We start from the raw sequence: 22,421 nt of genomic DNA on the forward strand, positions 1-22,421 counted from the left end.
GAATTTCCCCACGAATCATTATCACTCAATTCTGCAAGTGATTCTAATTTACTATCACTGTTCTCTAGCTGGTCTAAAACCGATTTTGACCTAAAGGGATGGACGTTTCTCAGTTTCCAGGCAGAAAGAATGGTAAAAATGCAGGCAGGGCACAGGACAAAGCACTAGGGACAAAATGTATGTGAAATGGTTTGATACAGTAATGTTATACTATGTGATTTTAGTGAATGTCACTTTTAAAATTTTCAAATTTCCTGCCAGTTCCATCCCCGTACGTCCCGATGTCGCAGGGACCAGAACCCGGAAGACAGATGCTGGCATCGGCCAGAGGAGATTGCCGGGGACACTGCAGGAGAGACATCGCAGGAGCGCAGGACAAGGTAAGTGCAGAAGAGATCCCGGAGCAACGCCGCATAGCATTCCCGAGTGTAGCTCAGGGTTACCGCTTGTGGTGCTGAAACTTTACCCCGAGCTACACTCGGGAATACCGCCAGGGAGGTTAATGATGCTGCAATTTACAGCTAAAAGGAAAAAAGGACAACATGATCCATAACGTGTCTCAAATATAGGAAGACATATTTGTCACTTAGGAAGGATGAGACATGTCTGTGATAATTCTGCAGGTGGAAGACACCTTTTTTATTCTAACAACCAATCAAGGTGATTAACCTGCTTTTGAAGTAGCATTGTAGAAATTTTCTTACATTTCTGACTGAGCAACAAATTAGATAGCATGGTGATGAACCCTTCTTTTGAGTAGAATTGAGGAAATGTATGTACCCCAGCTCTGTTCAATTCTCTATTCCTGGCAGGAGCTAAAGATTCTGTGTTGCACTACCAGAAGATCCAGGGGGTCCGACCGTGTTTTTTTTTTTTTTTTTCTTTCATGGGTAGTTTAAAGCCACTACTAAGCATAGATTTTTTCTACTTGGCTGGCCAAGTGCAATCAATCAGTAACATTTTAAGGTTTAATATAGTGCCCTTGACTATAGCGAAACTGTGGAAGATCCTGTTTTAGCCATTCATAATGCAACATCTATGTTCTTGAAGTGGAACTTAACCCTTCAATCCTTTTTGCAGGCAAAAAAAGGTGCCATCTTAGCCTCTGTTTAGATCTGCAGGTGCCATGGTGCTGTGCATTTGATCAGCTATGACACCAGCCATTTGAGGGCTTGAAGGTTCAGTTGGGAAATGAGATAATCACATTGACAACTGCAGCAGGAAACAACACTGGTATTTATTAAGGACTGAAAAAAATTAATTGAATATTTTTAACTTGAACTTACTTTTTGGAAAATAAACTCAGGGAAAGAAAACTTTCATTTATATATATATATTCTTTAATAGTAAAAAAAAGACAATATATATCCACTTTATTTGCAAACCTAGATATTACCTTTCACACTGGATTACTACACAGATCTGGAAAAAATACACACGAAGGCCCTCCTAGGCTTCCTGTCTGTGATCTGGTCTATCCCTGACTAAAGACACTCACCAATCCACTAGCACCAATTGAATGACAGACAATTTTTTTGCAGATTTTATTGGCTGACTGTTAAAAAAAAAGGATTAGAGGTGCAGGGTACCCCAAAACAGCAGCAAAAAATTCTGTTTACTCAAGAGTATCTTCTAGTAAATGTATCTTCAATCCCTCTCATAAGCTAATAACAAACCCATAAACTGAGACCAGCAATCTGTAGACATGGACCTTTAAGCCAAGACCAGCAATCTGTAGACATGGACCTTTAAGCCAAGACCAGCAATCTGTAGACATGGACCTTTAAGCCAAGACCAGCAATCTGTAGATATGGACCTTTAAGCCAAGACCAGCAATCTGTAGACATGGACCTTTAAGCCAAGACCAGCAATCTGTAGATATGGACCTTTAAGCCAAGACCAGCAATCGGTAGACATGGACCTTTAAACCAAGACCAGCAATTTGTAGACATGGACCTTTAAGCCAAGACCAGCAATATGTAAACATGGACCTTTAAGCCAAGACCAGCAATCTGTAACTGTGGACCTTAAAGGAGAAGTATGGCCAAACCTCTTTTGGCCATACTTTTTCTGTGGGTCACAGGAGTACACTTAGTTCTGCACTCCTGTGACCCAGATTCAACCAACGGTGGGCTAAATCCCACTGTTGACTGACATCACAGCCAGTCTAGGCTCTGCAGGGACCTCAACAATATTGTCGGGATCTGTGCAAATGTTTGACAAGCAGCTGGCTCAGTCTCCCAGTGTGCCGCTGATAACCTGAGCCAGCCGCTCCTACCGTCTCCACAGTCCAGTGCTCCAGTTAGCACTGCGGAGGCAGAGGCCATTGAGGTGACTGACAGTCCCCGCTCTGTGCTCAAAGCAGACCCAAGAACTGAATGATTAGCTGTCTTTGATCACTCGGTTCTGTAGTGTAGTGCCAGCAGGGCATCAGATCGATGATGCAGCCATCTAGTGGAATATTAATTTTTTTTAATGCTTACACTTTTAAAGCTTTGGTCAGCAAGTGATTAAGCAGGATACCTTAAGGAGCTGAGAAATGAGATACTGATTCAATGTGCACCTTACTGTAAACTCTTTAGCATAGCAGACTCCTCTGAAGTTTTTTTCTCTGGGTAGGCCCCTGATTCTCCTGCTCCAGCTTCCTCCCCCAGGCAAAGGACCTAGGAGGCACAGATATCTCCCTACATGGCCTTCCTCCCCAGGAAGCAGCCGTGGAAGACAAAGAAAGAACCTCTATATACATGCAGCCTCTTTATGCAAAATATTCGGAGGCAAAAGACTCTTCTAGAAGTTTATCCTAAACATTTATCACCTTCTCCAGCTTGCATTAGTGGAGTAGACCTCCAAGTAACTTTCCAGGGTGAAAAATATTCATAGCCTACAACATTGTATCTTCTCACTTAATCCACTAGTGAATATTTAGGAACTGACAGAAGCAAACAATGTCATAAAAAAACCCAATGAGCCTAGAAAACAATAAAAATCAGCGTTGAGACTGCCTCCCGCTTTGTTGCAAATGTTAAATTTAGAATGGGGACACTCCAGCCTAAAGCTGAAGCTTGGGTATGAATTTTAGTGCATCGTCCAGCACACATCATAGACAGTGGTGTATTTTGGTTTTGTGCTGCCCTAGGCAAGACTAAAATCAGACACCCCCCCCGCATCTAAATTTGCCCCACCCCTTCCTGTTTAAGATCCACCCCTTCATCTGCAAACTCCACCCATCCTCTTTAGGCTCCACCACTTCCTATTAGAGCTCCGCCCACTGACAACGATGGGGCACTATTCCTCCCACTGATACCAATGATGGGTCACTATTCCTCCCATTGACAACAACGGTGGGGCACTTTTCCTCTCACTGATACCAACATTGGGGCGTTATTCCTCTCACTGACACCAGTTATGGGGCACTATTCCTCCCTCTCCCATCCACACCCAGCACACCTGGCTGCAGTAGTATAATCTGCTCTGCCCAGATCCCAGCCGCAGAGACACTTACCCATCAGCTGTCTTCCTTCTCTGGCCGCTCTCCTCCTCTTCAGTGGCTCCGGCTGGTCCCTCACTCGATGTTTGATTTTCGCACTGCCGCTCGGCTCCTCCTCTCCAAGCTCCACCTCCTCCCTGGTGATTTGCCCCTTCCTGAGCTACAGATCCTGCGGCCAATCACTGGTGAGGAGGCAGAGCCTGCAGAGGGAAGGGCAGGCTGCCATAGGCTGCCCAGTGATCCCGGGGGTGTGGCCAGATGAGAGGGGCGGCATGTCATCCCGCCCACATAGCAATCAAGATCCAGGGAGATGAAAACACCGGACCGGACACCCTCTCCATCCCTCCTACAACAGCGCCGCATGGAGCGGATCGAAGCGGGACACGGATTCGCGGAGACAGGTAAGACACAGAAGCCCCTGTCCCTTTCCCACAGAAGTGTCCCCACTGCCACCACCGCCCCCCTGAAAAGTGCCGCCCTAGGCAAATGCCTTGTTTGCCTCGCGGCAAATATGCCCCTAATCATAGACCTGCCTCTCCACCTAATCCAATCAGAAAACGCCTTGTATTGGGATTTTTAATAAAGGCATACTTTATAAATATTTGCATTGTTTAATCTTTTTTGATGGTAAAACCTTGACGTTGATTGAGGTAGTCCAATTGGGGACAGAGCTTGCACCCTTGGATGTCATCTGAAGGGCATTGAGTTTGAGCACTTCTGATCATTTATAATTTAATGGTCCACATCTTTTGATAAGAGGCCTGGAGCACAGTGGTGGAAGCACTGATTTCCTTTTTGGGAATAAAGTGTGGATTCACATTGAGTTAACATATGAACTCTTTTTTCCTTTAAATTACTGACCATATTCACTTGGTGGTCTCTTTATGAACAAGATTTATAATTGAAAATTGAATATCCCCATGCCAAGTGTGCGATACACTGTGGTTACTTTGCAGAAGGGAAGCTGCTCTGCACTGGACCCTGAGGACTACTTCTGTCACTGTAGTAGCACCAGCTACTACAGTGATGTGCAGATTCCATAGGAATTGCTCTGCTATGAGATATACATACTTACATTGCCAGGTATGTTGTGTATATTACAGGATTTTAATCTACTGACCATGAAAGTGGGTTCTTAGCAAACAATGGGGTGGGGATAGAACTGGTTTTTTTTTGGACCTCAAAATTAATGTAAACAGTACAAAAGAAAGAAAAACAACACTGAATTGTATTTTTGCATTTTTGCAGATATTTTGTATTGCATATTTGATTTTTGAAGGTTTCAAATATCTTTGCTTTAGGATGCTTTCACAGATCACCATTGTGTAGAATTCAATGTATTCTTGTTTGTCTACCCATAACCTCTTTATCTGCTCCTGTTGCTCTTCTATCTGTCTGCTGTGATAAGCATCTAAACACAAGAGCTTGGTGTTGAAGCATAGTGATAAATGATGTGCGTACATGGCATAACTTCATTATGATCTTGCTGTGGTTGTGATCAGTGTCCTAAAAAGTTAGAGCCTATAATTGCTATAAATGTTTGATGGGACATCAGAGCAAGTATTAAGTACTCCTAGGTGTGAGATTAGGAGTTTAGGTTGGTTTTAAGGGTAAAGGTTAAATTAGGGCTAGTTTGTTATATGTAATACATTTTATTTTTCAATTGTGATCAATTAGTTTTATTTTTTGAGTGTAATAAATTAATTTACATTAAAACTGTCACGTCTAAAAGAAGCAGATAGTGTTTGAAGTTAATATTCCTTCATAAAAAATGTTATAACCTTCCAACGTGCAGTGTCGTTTAAAATATGCAGAACAGAGCATATCATTCACATTTCATAAACAGCCCACCGTTACAAGGTTCACTTGGGCTTTTCTAGTGTGCAATGACACGTCTATGCACCATACCTCTGAGCTGACATACCTATATTTGTAGATGCACAATAGGAAATGCAAAGATCAGGCCATTTCCCAAACACTGAACACTGCCTAAAATACCTTACAAAAATAGAGAGAGGAGCAGATATTTTAAATCAGTGGAGCTTATTATGAAATTTCTAAAATAATTTTCTCTTTAAACTGCAAGTGCTATAAATTTCTTCAATAAAATATGCAATGGTATTAACTGCATTTTACTTTTTAGATCACAATGTTGCAGTTCATTTTATGAGATTTTTTTATTACCTGAATATGTGATTTTGCAAAATATATATATGTACAGTATAGGAGAATATATATATATATATATATATATATATATATATATATATATAGTATCAATATAATTTGCATATATATGTATTAAAGAAGTAGTGTTTATACTCCCCCCACTCCCCCCTTGTCTTTCTCCCACTCTCTGCATCTGCTCCCCTCCTGCCTTCTGTTTCTCTCTGCCAACTTCTGCCTATTTTTCTGCATTTAAAAGATATAAATTTCATTTTATTCCACTTTTGGTGGGAGATCAGAGTGTAACCATTACGTTGCTGGATTGACCAGCTGAATAAAAACACAAAATGGAAAAATACTGCGCTTTTCTACAGTAGTGCTGCATATGGTCTGTTGACGCACTGAAATGTATAGGCTCACCTGCCTTTGCTACAATAAAGAATGCCCAGGAAAAAACCCTTGGTGTACAGATTGCTATATTCAGTATTGATAGCTATAGCTAGAAAGATACCCAGCATCATTATACGGGGGATGTGTGGGAGTGCAGCATGCTATGGGTGAGTGCTCTCTCTCAGACACTGTTCATTGCAGACAGATGATGGTAGAGGAGGGAATAATTGATAGAGCTATGAAATATTAATGAATATCCAAGGGGACAGAATGGCTGCTACTTACTAACTGTTGTTTGTTTGTGGCTTGTACATATAGATATATCTATATATAGCTATATATAGCTATATATATCTATACATATCTATATACTATATATAGATAGATAGATAGATAGATAGATATACAGAATATATATACACTGTATATCTATATACAGTATATAGATATGTAAAGATATATGCAGTATATAGATATGTATAGATATATTACAGTATATAGATATGTATAGATATATACAGTATATAGATATGTATAGATATATTACAGTATATAGATATATATACATATCTATATACTATAGATATGTATATATAGATATACAGTATATATATATATACAGTATATTATTATACAGTATTTATAAAGCGCCAATGATTCGCTCAGCGCTGTACATTACAAATATATAGATATGTATAGATATATTACAGTATATAGATATATATACATATCTATATACTATATATATATATAGAGAGAGAGAGAGATACAGTGTATATATATATATATATAGATATATAGATATATATATAGATATGTATAGACATATTACAATATATATATATCTATATATATATATATATAAAAACATTTTTTTAATTATTATTTATTTATATAATATTTTGAAAATATCAATAGGTGCACATGTGCATATATTAAAATACATGAAATGAAACTACAGAAACACAGAAATATTGAAAAATACCATGTGTGTTATGTTATAACAGCTTTATCTAATATATATATATATATATATATATATATATATATATATATATGTGTGTGCAAAAAATAGCGACGGCATGCGTTGCCCTGTGCTATATATAAAATAATGATGATATCTATCTCTGATCTTGCAAGACATGAACACACTGCCGAGACCAGTCAGCACAGGCAGATTCACGTAGGTGTCTGTCCTGCACAGCTGGCAGTCTGCGTGCTGCATGGTGACACACAGACTGTCTCTGTCACATGTCGTGCGAGGCTGGCAGGGACGCAGCGTGTATCACATGCGTTCATTTCTCCCAGTGTCACATCCACAGCCCGCGGCTCACAGAAGCCAGGAGTCTGTGGCAGCCAAGCGTACAGCCTGAAATGCAAGAACAGCTCCCTAGCAGAGGCTAAAGTCGCAGTACGATCATACCCCCCCCCCCTCCTGCCCATACGCACACCTCAGTGCTACCAGCGCAGGGAGGGATTCCTGTGGCATATTCATTTAGTAAATTTCTTTTGTATGCCGTGCCGTGCTAATAAGTTTAGGCTATGAGGCTCATCATCTCCTGAGTGGAAGGTCGTGCAAGGTCAGCCACTCTCTGATTATCGGCTATTCCTCTGGGTAACCGAGCAGGTGAGAGGTTAGTGGGTAATGTTAATCGCTGTCTCTGTGCACGGTTATTTCGCCTGGTCGGATACACATCTGATTCTCCACGCACAATTAGATCAGCGTGAGACAGGGGAAGATGTGGAGGAGAGGGACAGTGGGAACACGTGAAGAGGGGCGAAGAGAAAAGAGAGAGGAGCTGAACGCTGTCTACAGCTCATAGAACATATCCTATCCTATTATTTGGCCAGAATCAGGCAAGCAGTGTTAGCTAGAATCAGACAAATTAAAAAGTCAATTTATTTTCTAAGCAAAGCGCAGGAGCAGAGCAATAAAGCTGCTTGATTGATTCCTCTGTGGGGCTTTCTGAGTTTTTTTTGGAGGTTCTCAGCTTCTCTCAGATGTATAGTTACAGGATAATTTGGACATCACACTGGGAAAAATACACATACAGTACTTTAAATGATTTTGGATTTTTTTTTTAGATGCTGACAGCTACTGTATAAATAGAGAAATACTTTCCAGACCAAAACATGTTGCCTATTTAGCTAAAAGATTTAAATAATTTCATTCAATAATGATTTAGTGTGCTTAAACGGTTTATTGGTTCCTCAAATCAGTAGCAATTTTTTCAATAAGTTCTAAAAAAAAAATTCTTTGATTACTCAATTCTTCCTTTTTTTTACGATGATTTTTATTTAATCTGCATGATGTGATTACAAAAACAACAATGGGTAGAAGGCAGGCACAGGCACTAAAATGCAATAGGACGTGGAGTAGAGTGGCATGAGGTTGACATTATTAAGACTCAGTTCTTCCTTAGCCTCATTTTGCAGAACTTGTGTCCATATCATATCCACATATCGCCCATAACAGGCTAGTATTTTTTTTTGGATCATTTAAAATGTTACTAAACCCAGGACACTGCATTCACTATATCTGGTCTCCCACAGTACACAGAACATGGAAATGCAATTATTTTATTAAATATAAACTGCTAAATACCTTTTCTCATCGGCAGTTAGTGCAGTCTTGTGACTTCTATCAGTGTTCAGCAGAGCATTGGTTAAAGCTTGTAGGAGGTGTTTTCTTTCTGCTCCAGGAAGATGCAGAACCCCCAAGCTTTATCTGGACAGTGCTGATTGGCCCTGTGCTGATCACATGCACTATCCGAAGAAAAAAAAAAGCTCTAGCAATACACACCAAATTGAGCAGGTGCAGAGTGACTCCATACAATATGTCTTATCAGGAGATAAGAGGGGGACACTGGAAGAAAGGGAGGATCAGAGAAGTCAGAATCAAACAGCGTTTTTACACAGTGCAAAGGATTAGCCCCTTAGGTTCCATAGTGAGTATATCAAGCATGCTTTACTGCATATACAGACTGATTTTACGGTTGTGGGTTTAGTAACATTTTAACAGAACAAGTGGGCATAAAAATCATAAAAGTGGGCACAACCTGTCTGCATCCCTATAAAAGGAAATGACAACATAAAACATTCCTGAATAGTAATATAAATTTTGTCACAAGCCAAACAAAAACATAACTCAGATTATAAACCATCCACTCAGAAATGTGGTATTGTTGGTAAGTATGCATGGACTGGTTTTATTACAGTATAAATCACCAAGCTTTATATAGTTCCAAAAAAAACATATTCTGTAATGGTGGACCATGGACTTAGTCATTAATACAGTCTCTTACTGTGTGTGTTTGGAATAGTCTTGATAATACACATATACAATGTAGAAATCACACACATTGAGAGGAATTTACTAAAACTGGAGCAGACAGATCCTGGAGTAGCTGGGGGCCAAACAGCTTCTAGCTTTCATTTTCATAAATTGCACAAGCTGGAGATAGAAGCTGATTGGTTACTGTGCACAGCTGCTCTGGATTCTGTCTTCTTCAGTTTTAGTAAATTCCCCTTAATGGGTATTTTTAACTGTTGTAGATTCTGTATATAGTCCTACAGAACAGACAGTACACATGTGCTCTTCTGCTGCACTGCAACAAGGAAACAGGAAACTTTATTTTGGAATAGATATGGAGGTTACCATAGATGCTGCTACAAATGTGTAACACTGCCATCTACTTGCTGAAGAATACAGTATATCTCTACTCAATATTGATATAGCTGGTGCACAAAATACATGACATTGTATTCCAACACCCCCACACAATAACTAATTCTTATATTAGTCCCGTTTCGAATCTCTATACATCTGTTTCTTGTATGTGGTTTTGTCAAAGCATCTGCAATCATGGTATCAGTTTCAATATGCAGCTGATTGCATGCTTACCATGGAGGCAGCTTTGAAAGTGTCTATGACTGCAGTTCACTAAGAGATGTCACCTCTTCATCAGCAACTCTTATCCACTTGTGTTTCTCACGGATCGGAGGTCTTTACATCTCATCCCATGAATCTGGTTCTGGTTTTAATGCTATGCGAGCAACATAGGACAGACATTTGCCTGGGATGCTTTATTGCTTCTGGAGGATTTCCTGATTGAAGCCTTGTGTGGTCTGGTTTCCTCTTTTACAGTATTTGAATTGTCTATGCTAATTTTTATTTCTGTGTCACTTTGTTGCTTGTCTTCATGTGACACTGATGTGGAATTTCCTTCAGTTTGAAGTGTTTGTGTTAGTTCATGAAATTGTGAACACACTGAAGTTTCATCAAAAATTATACTTCTACTGATGGTTACCTTATTTGTGTCTTGGTGTAGAATTCTGTATCCTTTTTTAGATTCATTGTACCCCACAAGTACACCTTCCTTTGTACAAGTATCCCACTTTGTACATTTTTTCTTTTGGGATGTGCACATCCAAAATGTTTTAGATGGTTCAAATTCAGGGCCTTTCCATTCCACAGCATATCTGCATCAAACAGCATGGTTCTTCCACTCTTGCATAGAGTACAGTTCATTCTTTCTGCAACCCTGCTTTGTTCTGGGTTGTATGGTACGGTAGTTTGAAATATTATGCCACGCTTTCTGAGAATCGCCTGTATGTATATTCAGTTCCATTGTCTGTGCACAATACGCTCAACATTTTGCCAAATTTGTTGCTTTCTTGAGCCAAATACTGTTCAAGTTTCTCTGGTACTTCAGTTACACTTGTTGTGTAACAGATATAGTGTAGTATACCTGGAGTGATCATCTATAAAATTGAGAAATTACCTCATCTTTCCTGGAGTCAATTTTTCTATTGGACCACAGAGATCTAAATTAATTAAGTCCAGAGGTTTTTGTTTAGCTCTGCTGTTACACTGCTTTGGAAACATTTTTCTTGTAATTTTTCCTTTTTTACAGCTGGTGCATTTCATTGTTTGATCACATGGGCTAATTTTTATTCATCTGGCATAGTCATTCTCAGTTAATTTCGTTATTATGTCAGGATTTCTGTGCCCAAGTTGTCTATGCCATGTGTGAATGCAGTTTGAATGTTTCTCCTCCTTGGCACTAATAACCACCTCATTGCAGTTCAGCTCATACAGTTCATCTGTATTCGTAGTCTTTGCAAGTAAGAGATCTCCTTTTATGATGGCACAACTATCATCTTGGAAGGTCACTATATTAACTTGTTTTGTGAGCTTCTTCACTGACAAATGATTAGTTTGAAGAGCAGGGACATACAGGACATTTTTCACAGGTATCTTTCTAGTGACACTCTATGAAATAGGACAGTGGAGAAAAACCTCTCCTATTCCTTCTGATTCCATTATTTGCCCATTAGCTGGGGTGATTTTTTTTCTGTTTTACTCTGGCCAAGGTGAATAAAGAAAATTCTGTCATTTGTCATGTGACTCTTAGCTCCTGAAACAACACACCATGTCTGCAAAGATGAGGTGCAACTTTTGGATTGAAAAACATTAATTATCTGAAGAAAAATCAGGTTCTTCCTTCACACATGTCTTTATCAGTTTCACACTTATATGTATGATTACATCATTTTTTATGCTAAGAGAGATTGTGCTCTGAGCTCTCTGACCTTTCTCTATCCACTCATCTGAAACGTGTTCTGGCCTGACGTAATTTATACTTTTCCATGTACCATCTCTAATTAGCAGCATTTTCATATTGAATTTTCAAGACTGATAGTTCTGGTTTGTCAGATATGCAAATTAAAGTTTTGTTGCAGCTATGTTACTGACCATTTTATTTTTTTCTGTTGCAGTATCTTGCATGTATTTGCTGTAGCAGGCTATGACTGGGCCCATTTCTGTATATAACCCTACAGCACAGACAATGCGCAATCCACATGTGCTTTTCTTCTTCACTGCAACAAGGAAACAGGAAACTTTATTCAGAGAAAAGACATAGATAGATGCAGCTACAAACTTATAAACACTGCCATCTACTGGTTGAAGAATATATCTCTACTGAATACTGTTGTAGCTGTCGCACAAAATACATAAACATTATATTTCAACATAAAATTTCAGGTAAAAGCTAAAACATTGCTCCTTATAATAGCTATTTGAGATGGAGATAAAATACCAATTCATAAGTTAAATTAATGGAGAAGTAGGGTCAAACCTCTTTTGGGCCTACTCCTCCTGTTGATTACATGAGTGCACTTCGTTCTGCACTCCTGTGAAACGTACTCGGCCAAAAAGCATTAGTGGGAGTAAACAATTCCCTGAGGCTTGATGATCAGTAGGAGCAATAATGTCCTATTAGTGATTTTGGTGGGAGGAATAGTGCCTCATTGTTGGTGTCATTGGAAGGAATAAGGCCCATGTTTGGTGTCAGGGGAAGCAATAGAGCCTCATTGTTGGAGTTAGTGGAAGGTGTAGTATCCCATTGTTGGTGTCAGTGGAAGGAATAGTGCCCCATCTTTGGTGTTAGAAGAAGATAATGTTCCACATTTTTGGTGTCACTGGAAGAAATGGTGCCCCATATTGTTATCAGTGGATAAAATGGTGCCCCATCATACGTATCCATGGAAGGAATAGTGCCCCATCATTGGTGTTAGTGGAAGGAATAATGCCCCATTGCTGGTATCAGAGGAAGGAATAGTGCCCCAATGTTGGTTTCAGTGGGAGGAATACTGTGCCATCACTGGTTTCAGTGATTGATATTATGGCCCACTGATGCCCAAAAGTAGATTAATACATAAAGGCTTTTGTCTAGCAGAGCTATTTACTTAGACTGATACCCTAATGTATAAATACAGTAGCATGCTGGGCACCCTTGCTGCAGCGTGTTGTGGTACACCACATGTCAAAAATTAGCCACATGTGTTTTTGAGCAATCTGTGCCCATTTAGAATGGGTTAATGACACATTACCATTGTCCACAAAGATCTGGAGAGGTTTGTAAGGAACACCTAAATCATTAAAGTGGCTGTAAACCCTTATGTCAGGGGTGCACATTCAGTGGCCCATCTGTGGCCCTCGGAGCCCTCTGATGTGGCACTCCACCTCAAACCAGGAAAGCGCATTCCCAGGGTTAGCAAGCCATTGATCATGATCTGGGCTTGCCATCCCAGAGCATCAGAGTGCATTGTGCCTCCTCTGTAGTGCCAGCTCCTGTCCGAGGCGGAGTGATACTAAGTGCATTTTGCCTGGGTCCTTTCTAGCAGCCTGAAGAGAGATGCCAGCAGAACCTGGAACAGGAAAACAAATCATTGTATTAAACAATACATACATTGCACTTTTGCAATGGGCATATTAGCAGCTACAGTATAAAAGGATTGACAACTATAAGGCTGCTTTCACACTGATCCGCAGGTGCAGCGCAGTGCACCTGCAGGATTCCTGCGGGTTAGCTTCACTGAGTCATAGACTTCTATTATATCCTGCATCCTGAATGGAGTTTTGGTGCACTTGCAGAAAGTGCACCACACCTGCAACATATAATAGAAGTCTATGGCAAAGAGAAGCTAACCCAAAGGAATGCTGCAGGTGCACTGCCTTGTACCCATGGCAGGGGCGGACTGACAACTCATGGGGCAATATGGGATCATCGGGCCCCTGTATCCTCGCCCACACTCAAACCACACCCAAAAAAGCCTATGAAAGGTACCAGGGGCATCTCATGCGGCCCCCTACTGATCCCGGGCCCTCGGCAGTGCCCGAGTTCCCAAATGGTCAGTCTGCCCCGACCCATGGTATGGGTAAACCGCAGCGCATCAGCATGAAAGCAGCCTTATAAGGGGCTCAGGACAGTGAGGGCTCATTTAAAATTACAGTTTGAGGGGCGGTAAAACTCCTGTCACATTCTGTTTTACACTTGGACAGGAGAGGCGGCGGGTTTGGCATATAAGGGAACCAATCCTCTTCTTTTTCTTCCTGCAACTGCTAAAAGCTGGCTTCTCCTCTTCTCCCTCCCAACGGCATTCAGTGGTTGTAGGAGGAAAGTGTTCATTATGCTATTCAAAATATAAAATGTGAAATTCTGAACCATATCATTGTGGCCCGTGGCTGGTTACCAAATCACTGAAGTGTCCCTCACTCCTACGTATACCCACTGAAGTAACTAGTCTTGGCTGATACACACAGATTAAACAAATCCTTCTACACAAGTTGTACCCATTTATCTTTAACAATCTTTTCTTTACAGCCACTTAAAGCACATATTTCCCCCCCTACTTCTCTGCACTAGAAGGCAGGGGGTAGGGATCTGATGTCACACACTGCACAGCATAGAACAGGGAGCTGAGTGTAATCTGAGACTTGAATGGAGGGAATGGGTATGCCCCTCTACACATTATCATAGAGAAATATGCACAACTAAGGCTGTAAATCACCTGTTGTGTGCTGAAGGGGCAGGGCAGCCTCCTAGTTCTGGTATTGCTCAGTGTTGGTATAGATTGTCAGAAGTGACTTATGCAGATAGTAGAGGAATCGCAGAGCACACAGAAATCACACAATGTGCTTTTGATTGAGGCAAGAACACAACATAGAGGAATATCTTTTATTTCAGGGGTTGACAACCAACCCCGAAATCTAACTTGTCTCAACAAGTAAATCAAACTGTAAACCTTAACCTACACCCTGAAAACATAATTGCAAACCTAGGCCCAAATTTTCATTCTGGTGTAGTTTCCTTTTTTTTAACTTTACAACCATGGGATAAAAACAAAGATTTTAAAAATATATGGAATAAAAATACCAAAAGACCAAAATAAAATGTTACTACTTACTACATACATCTTGACTTTTTAAAATGACACTATGGGATTGATTTACTAAAACTGGAGAGGGCAAAATCTGGTGCAGCTGTGCATGGTAACCAATCAATTTCCAGGTTTTATTGTCAAAGCTTAATTGAACAAGCTGAAGATAGAAACTGATTAGCTACCATGTGCAACTGCACTAGATTTTGCACTCTCTAGTTTTAATAAATCAATCCCTGTGTACACTATAAAGTCATCATAAATGTATTATGGCTTTACAAGGTTTGTGACAGCAGCAAAATCTTAGTATCAAGTTCTAGTATGCAGTGTGTTATATAATGCATCTCAATGGTTTAATAGAAAGATGCACATTTCCATTGGTTTCTGTCAACCAGCAGCCATACAGTATATGTGTAACTCATTAATTATAGAAGAGAGAGATCTAAAGCTCTGAGTATATGTGATGAGAAGACAGAAAATGCAATAGAAGAAGACCAAGGCATGACATTGTTAAGCAGAATTTAGATAGGAAGAGCATCATTGGCTTCATTAAAAGGAGCACTTTGCAAGCTGATGATACGATTTTTAAGTTTTCCTTCTAACCACTAAAATATATAATTCACTATGAGCACCTTAGTTTTCGTACATGTAATGTCATTTACATTATTTTGTTTTGAAAAACGTACCATTGAAGAAAGATCATGATGGAAGTATTGTCATATTAGACCAAAGAGACTGTTGGCAGGAGGGGCCTCCAGTTAGATTACCTTCCCTCTCCCTACTTTATTACTATTACTCTGACAGTACACTCTGCTGACTGGGATGTTTGCCCTCTGATCTTTATATATTAGAAACATATTCCAAATCTATACATGCCTTCAGGGGCGGACTGACAACTCATGGGGCCCCCGGGCAATAGGGGATCATGGGGCCCCTGTGTCCTTGCCCAAACTCAAAAAAGCCTATGAAAAAGGTACCAGGGGCATCTCATAGGGCCCCCTACTGACCCTGGGCCCAGTTTCCAAATGGTCAGTCCGCCCCTGCATGCCTTGCATGTGCTTACATGAGAATTAGGCAGTGCAATGAGTACAGAATTGATAAAATTTGTATTATTTCTGATTCAAATATATGAAAATGTGTGATTAGTATAGCATACTAATAAGCTGGCCATATGCATATAGATTTTTTTTCATTCAGCCTAGCAGCTTAAAGAAAAAAAATCTAACAGATTACTCCATCCACGCTAAACAGAAATCTCCTGATGTGGCTATTGTATTCTGACAGCTGGTGCCAACGGCTATCCAAATACCCAAACAGTGCCTGCATCTGTTCTTTGGCTGACAATTTTCTGCCTAGCTTTTCGATTTATCATTCAAAGGATGTCAGATAGGGCAGTGCTGACAGGGCCACCCATACAAATATCGTCTGGTTCATTAGAAATTATCAGTTTAGGCGTCTTCATAATCTATTTTATGTTATTTCCCATGCTCAGTGGGATAGTGATATATTAGTATTTCTTTTTCAATTGAAGCTTGGAGAATAATTTAAAAAAAGCTTACAAATATTTATCAGACATTGATGCTTTTATACTTAGTGCCATAACAATGGCAGTTTTGAGATCCAAGGAAATAAGGAGTCTCTCTGCTGTGCAATAAGAATATAAAATTATTTATGTCTGTTATTATGCTCACAGATGACTTATGGTATACTATCATCGTACAGGCTGCATTATTCTATGATAAGCTGCAGAAAATATTCCTTTCCATTCAAGCCACCTTCGGTTTATGATTACCCTTTGATTTATCCATATACCATAATGCACGCCCCAGCTATATGCCTATTTTCTTATTTTTGTTACCTGAATCACTAACAGGTTCCATGTCTCAATGCCTCCGTTAGCTGTGATTGCCCTTCGTCTCTGATGCGTCCTATCCTTTCCTTTAAGCACACTCTCTTTTTCATGTCTCTTCCTACTCATTTTCTTGCTATCATTTACTTCACTTCTTCCCATCCCTATCTCTTACCCTCCCTCCCACAGCTCTTTGAACATTAAAGACTTCTAGCCAAAGGGCTGAGGATCTAATAGAAATTCAAATGCAGTTTTTACTATCTGTTCTTATTCTGTATACATTTTATTGGCAAAGTGTGTGTGTAACTAGAAGTATAGAGCCTGAGGGCGGTTTGGGTGTGCAAAAGGAGGTTCTACTTAAAGGGATGTGCAAGCCACTGAAATATAAAACAGGATCAGAAGAGTGTATGAAAGAGGACAGCACATGTAAAAAGATAATGATCCTGTATAAATCAGCTGGCACCACAACAGACATCTGTGGGAAAGGCAACATCTAATACAATGCAGGTAATTTAGCAATAAGGATTCCCAACAGTGCTAGAAACACAGAATCACGAATGGTTCACCCAACTCAATAAGGTGGTGTAGATGGAGGAATTGATCCATACAACACAAGATAGACTGCCTAAGAACACCATGATGTGGGCCACCTGGTTACATTACAAAAACGTCTGATTAATATAAGAGCATAATGTAGAATCTTTCTTAAGTGGCACAGGATGCTGTGCTGATGGAGCGACCAACTACCCGAGGCGGTGATGTGGCCCTCAGAACCACATTGTATATGGAAGTATGTGAGCAAGAGAGTACTGGGGCCTTTATTTCACAGACATGAGGACCCAGTAGAGGAACATTAGCATATTTTTACCCTCAAGTCTTTGCTGCTTTACCCTCTCCTTCTCTCTCTGTATTGCATTTCTTTTCTTCCCCCTTTGGATCTTCTTAATTCTCACTACCAGGGGTGGACTGACCATTTGGAAACTCGGGCACTGCCCAAGGGCCTGGGGTCAGTAGGGGGCCCCAAGAGATGCCCCTGGTACCTTTTTCATAGGCTTTTTTGAGTTTGGGCAAGGACACAGGGGCCCCATGATCCCCTATTGCCCGGGGGCCCCATGAGTTGTCAGTCCGCCCCTGCTCACTACTCCTATTCCCCTTAATTCTTTAGTCAATCTGAGTGTTCAGGGGAGTTGAATAATTTCTTGCTTCTCACTGGGTCATGCAGAATGACACCTAGGCTTTAGGCTTGGATGCCACATTACAGATGTTCCCTGAATTACAACCTTGTTAGCAATTTATGATATGGCACTCTGAGGACTTAGGCATGTTGGAGAGCTGGATTCCCTTTATCATCTTTAGCTGCTCACATTGCAATGTTTTGATGTGCAAGGGCCTCTGCAATGTAGTAGCCTTGGATTAGGAGGCTGTTGTGGTGGTGAAGTAAAGGACCTTGGAAGTCCCTTTATAGCTAATTGTGAAGTGGATTGATTGTTATGCAATATTTTGTTGTGATCTGGATATTTATTAAGCTAGTCATATGGACTGTTAAGTACTGTTTCTATGCCCGTTTATGAGCACTTCAATACGATGTTTAAGTTAACTCCATATCTTCATTGGTGAATGATAGCTTCTATGTACCAAGCCAGTGTTATTCTAGCCACAGATGCATCTAATTTTTCTTGCTTTTAAGTGACCTAGCACCCAAAGAAGCTCATGAAGAAGTGGTTCTCCACGCAACATGTCGAGCTACTGATTGAAGAATATACTATTGAAAGCCAGAAGGCTGAAAATTTTGAATTAAAGTGGTAGTAAAGTCTGCTTTGTGATTTTTACCTACAGGTAAGGTTATAATAATGCTTACCTGTAGGTAGAATGGATATCTCATAAAGGTGCGCCATTTAGGAGATAATCACTCTTTTGGCAGGCGATGCATGGGCTCTGAAGAAATGGCATACCTGTGATGTTACTTCAGAGCACTGTGCCATGGCCTGTGACTCCTACTCGCATGCATGGGAGTGACATCATCACGATTTGGCCATTCAAGCTGCCGCAAACCCAGAAGGAAGACCAAGTGAAGATGGAAGCCCTGTCAGCAGTGACAGCACGCTGCTGGAGGGCTTTGTTCTAGGTTAAGTATTTCATAATGTGCGATGCATTCTAGCACATTATGCAATTGCCTTGCAGGGGATTTTTTTTTTTTAAGCCGTGGTTTGCTACTGCTTTAATACTTTGTTGTATTAAGGGTGCTTTGTATTAGATATTTTCCCTACGTTCAGGGTTTTAATCATGTATCAATAAAGCTGGTTTGTAATTTTTGATATAGTTGTATTTTTGTGCCTATAAAGTCCATGATCTCTGGTAATGCTATTATTGCTTCTTAGCAATTGAAAGTGAATATGGGGAGTGGGGTGGAATGGTTTGAATGCACCTTTTGTGGCAATACTTGGATGTACCCAGGCAGCCCATCTTCATACAACAGAAGATCCCAAATGGACTGTAATTGTGATACCCCGAGTGCAACATGGGACAGTGTCCCTAAATCTCTTTGTCTCCACACCTCTCTAGGACACTCAGTCCCCTTTTATGGTTGTTTTGTCATGTATGTATCTTTTTCTTTGTACTTTGTTGATTTGTGCATATGCATATTGTTGTCACATGACCATATGGATTGCAAACTTGTATATGCTGTGCTGCTTTTTTTCTTGTTAATTGTATTTTGATACAAAATTAAGTAAAAACATTATACCGTAGAATAACAGAAGAAACAGGGATTTATAGGAAATACACTTACACTGGGACCAATGAGACAATGGGACAATGAAACTTTTTACTGCAGCATACTGCTACTGTGCTTCTAGAACTGACTGGTCACCCCATGCAATGGGAAGAAGTAATTAGAAATTTACAAACACACAAGATATTTATGAACTGATTCAGAGTTAGCTAGCAGTGTTGAGTCACATTCAACTACTACTAGCTATACCATATCATGGACAAATTTAAACTTTTACAGAAAACTGGTAATGGTACAGGAAAATCATGGAAACAGCCATCATCATACCTGGGCTATGATGGGATTATAGTAACAAAGAAGCCCCCAGTCTTGCCTTGTTCACACTGGACTGAATGCAGATAAACACTCAGTGCAGTATCCTTTATGGTTCTTGGCTGTACCACACTCTTAGAGGAGTGGATGAGGTCAGTCATAGAATTCAATGGGTAGCTGCTGTCTGAATGCTGCAGATACTGCTCAGACTACCCCACCACAAAACTCCAAACCCCAGGCCACCAAGTATGAACATTGCCATGTAGCTCAGTACCACATATAGACCAAGCATTTACAGGGCACTTAGTATGGGATTGAACCACCTCCCTCCATCACCATTTAAACAGATCATAAAAGTACAGTCCTAATTCCCAAAAATACCTAGTAACATCCATTTCAGAAAATTACATTTTTAACAAAATATGCATTAACATTAGCGTACCTAAACAAAAAAATTAAATTGTAAGACACTCACCAGCCACTTTATTAGATACACATTGCTAGTACCAGATTGGACCCCCTTTTCCCTTCAGAAATGCATAGATTCAACATTCCTCAGGGATTTTGGTCCATACTGACATGAGTTACTGTTGTCTTTCTATCATCTCGAACCAGTCTGCCCATTATCCTCTGACATCAACAAGGCATTTTCATCCACACAACTGCCACTCACTAGATATTTTCTCTTATTTGGACCATTTTCTGTAAACCCTAGAGATGGTTGTGCGTGAAAACTCCAGTAGATCAGCAGTTTTTAAATACTGAGACCAGCTTGCCTGGCACCAATAACCATGCCACATTCAAAGTCACTTAAATCCCCTTTCTTCCCCATTCTGTTACTCAGTTTGAACTTCAGCAAGTTGTCTTCACCACATAATGATGTCAAAATGCATTGAGTTTCTGCCATGTGATTGGCTGATTAGCTATTATAGCTGTTAACAAGCAATTGAACAGGAGTACCTAATAAAATGGCTGGTGAGTGTATTTTGCAGTTTGCCCATCCATAAATGTGTTGGCTGCATTCGTTTTCACTTTTCAGGCTAAGAATTTCAGCAAGTACAAAAATTATCCATTAACAGATGTCCTTTCCTGTAAGCTTATAAGAAGGCAAAAAGAACTGTATCTATCCAAAGGAATCGTCCCATCAATGTACCATGTAATGAAGATGAACAAAGGCAGACACGATTGAAGTCCAGCCTGTGTGACAACCAATGCTCACTCCACAGATACAGTGGATAAATAACATAGACATGGTGGGACAGGAATTGTGTTATTTCAGGATCAACTGCTAAAAATTAGGGCGTAAAAAAAGAAAGCAAATGCTGCCACCCCGTCTAAAGACTTTTAAGCTGCAATAGATTAAATTTTTGTTCTTGAGTTTAAATACGCTCTAACTGCTTATTGCCTCACAGAAACAGAACAAGTATGCAGATCACCTTACCTGCTTAATTGTTATAGAGTAACTAACAAGGCAGCTGTACCGCTCTTCTGAAATTCCCAACTGAAATATAGAAGTACCAAATGAGGCACTGCAAAGGGCATGGATGATTTGAATTTTTAAGTAACACTTAGCATCCGTTCAGACTCCAAATCACCACAATTCGGACAGCTACCTCACTTTGGCAATACATAAAACCTTACCTGTAAAGATTTTGAAACATATCTATATAGAGAGTCAACATTATCTCCAAGTCCCTATGTACTGTGATTTTCTGCATGTACTAAAGACATTTTTTAGGCACTAATTGTAAAGTGCTCTGCATATATTTCCCTGTTTGTGACAAACATAAATCAATGAATATATGAATATCAGAATGAATATAACTTCCTTGTACAATGCATGCTGCCATTTCTACATGGATTACAGAACCGTAAGAGCAGTGCTGTAGGTGTTCTGCGCACCTTACGGCATATAGAGTTCAGTTTACAGAAAGCAAGAGTGACCACAATTTGCCAGTGTATCATTACAGTGACACTTCAGAGTGTATTGCAGTTGTGTTTTTCATATGAAGGAGAAAAGATTGACAGAGATAATCGCTATATCAAGACTCATAGAAGAGTTCTGAGAAGCGACTTTGTGTAAGGGTACAGGATTTATTTAGCATAAGATATCACCTGAAAAGTGCTCTGTCTACTCGTAATGAAGGGAAAGCTCTAATGGCTTTTTGTAGAGGGCAGTTTGACGGCTGGACGCAGACTGACCTTTTCCCCGTGGAGAGAGAGACACACGAGGAAGAGAAGGGTCAGTGTATAAAAAAAGACAAACCCCAAATGCCATTTTGTTTTTCCGTTAGACATGAGAGCAGCCATCCTGAACTTTTCAAACACAGAAAACCTGTCAGCCGACTTAGGATTCAATGAAAGATAATATCTTCTTAACCCTTTATACCCTACTATGAATAGTAATGTTCTGTTACAGAAAGGTAAATTTGAAAAGTTTCTGGGACCTAGGCACTGGTAGCTTTTTGTGCAAGATAATTAATCCTTGGTGAAGAGGATGCTGGCACAGGATCCGTAACTATGCATACAGCTTAAGAGAGGGATGGTATTAGTGGTTATGAGTAGGGCTAATGCTAGTGTTAGAGATACAGGGAGGGTTAGTGTGAGCCCTACAAGGACAGTTAGCGTGAGGGTTAGAGATACAGGGAGGGATAGTGTAAGCCCTACAAGGACAGTTAGCGTGAGGGTTAGAGATACAGGGAGGGATAGTGTGACCCCTACAAGGACAGTTAGCGTGAGGGTTAGAGATACAGGGAGGG

The 22,421-nt window shown here is 40.1% G+C and overlaps 1 long non-coding RNA gene across 1 annotated transcript; it reads right to left on the reverse strand.

Annotated features, from left to right (window-relative positions):
* Positions 1 to 9,225: 9,225 nt before the first annotated feature.
* Positions 9,226 to 16,701, reverse strand: LOC149455441 (uncharacterized). The gene is made up of 2 exons (XR_016314059.1): positions 16,629 to 16,701; positions 9,226 to 11,926 (listed from the first exon to the last, which is right to left on the reverse strand). It is a non-coding gene; the product is annotated as an uncharacterized LOC149455441 (long non-coding RNA).
* Between the last annotated feature and the right edge of the window lie 5,720 nt (positions 16,702 to 22,421).

This window comes from Staurois parvus, unplaced genomic scaffold, assembly GCF_062004578.1.
Source record: "Staurois parvus isolate SC_StPar_1 unplaced genomic scaffold, SC_StPar_1.0 ptg000394l, whole genome shotgun sequence".
Taxonomy (NCBI): Eukaryota; Metazoa; Chordata; class Amphibia; order Anura; family Ranidae; genus Staurois; species Staurois parvus.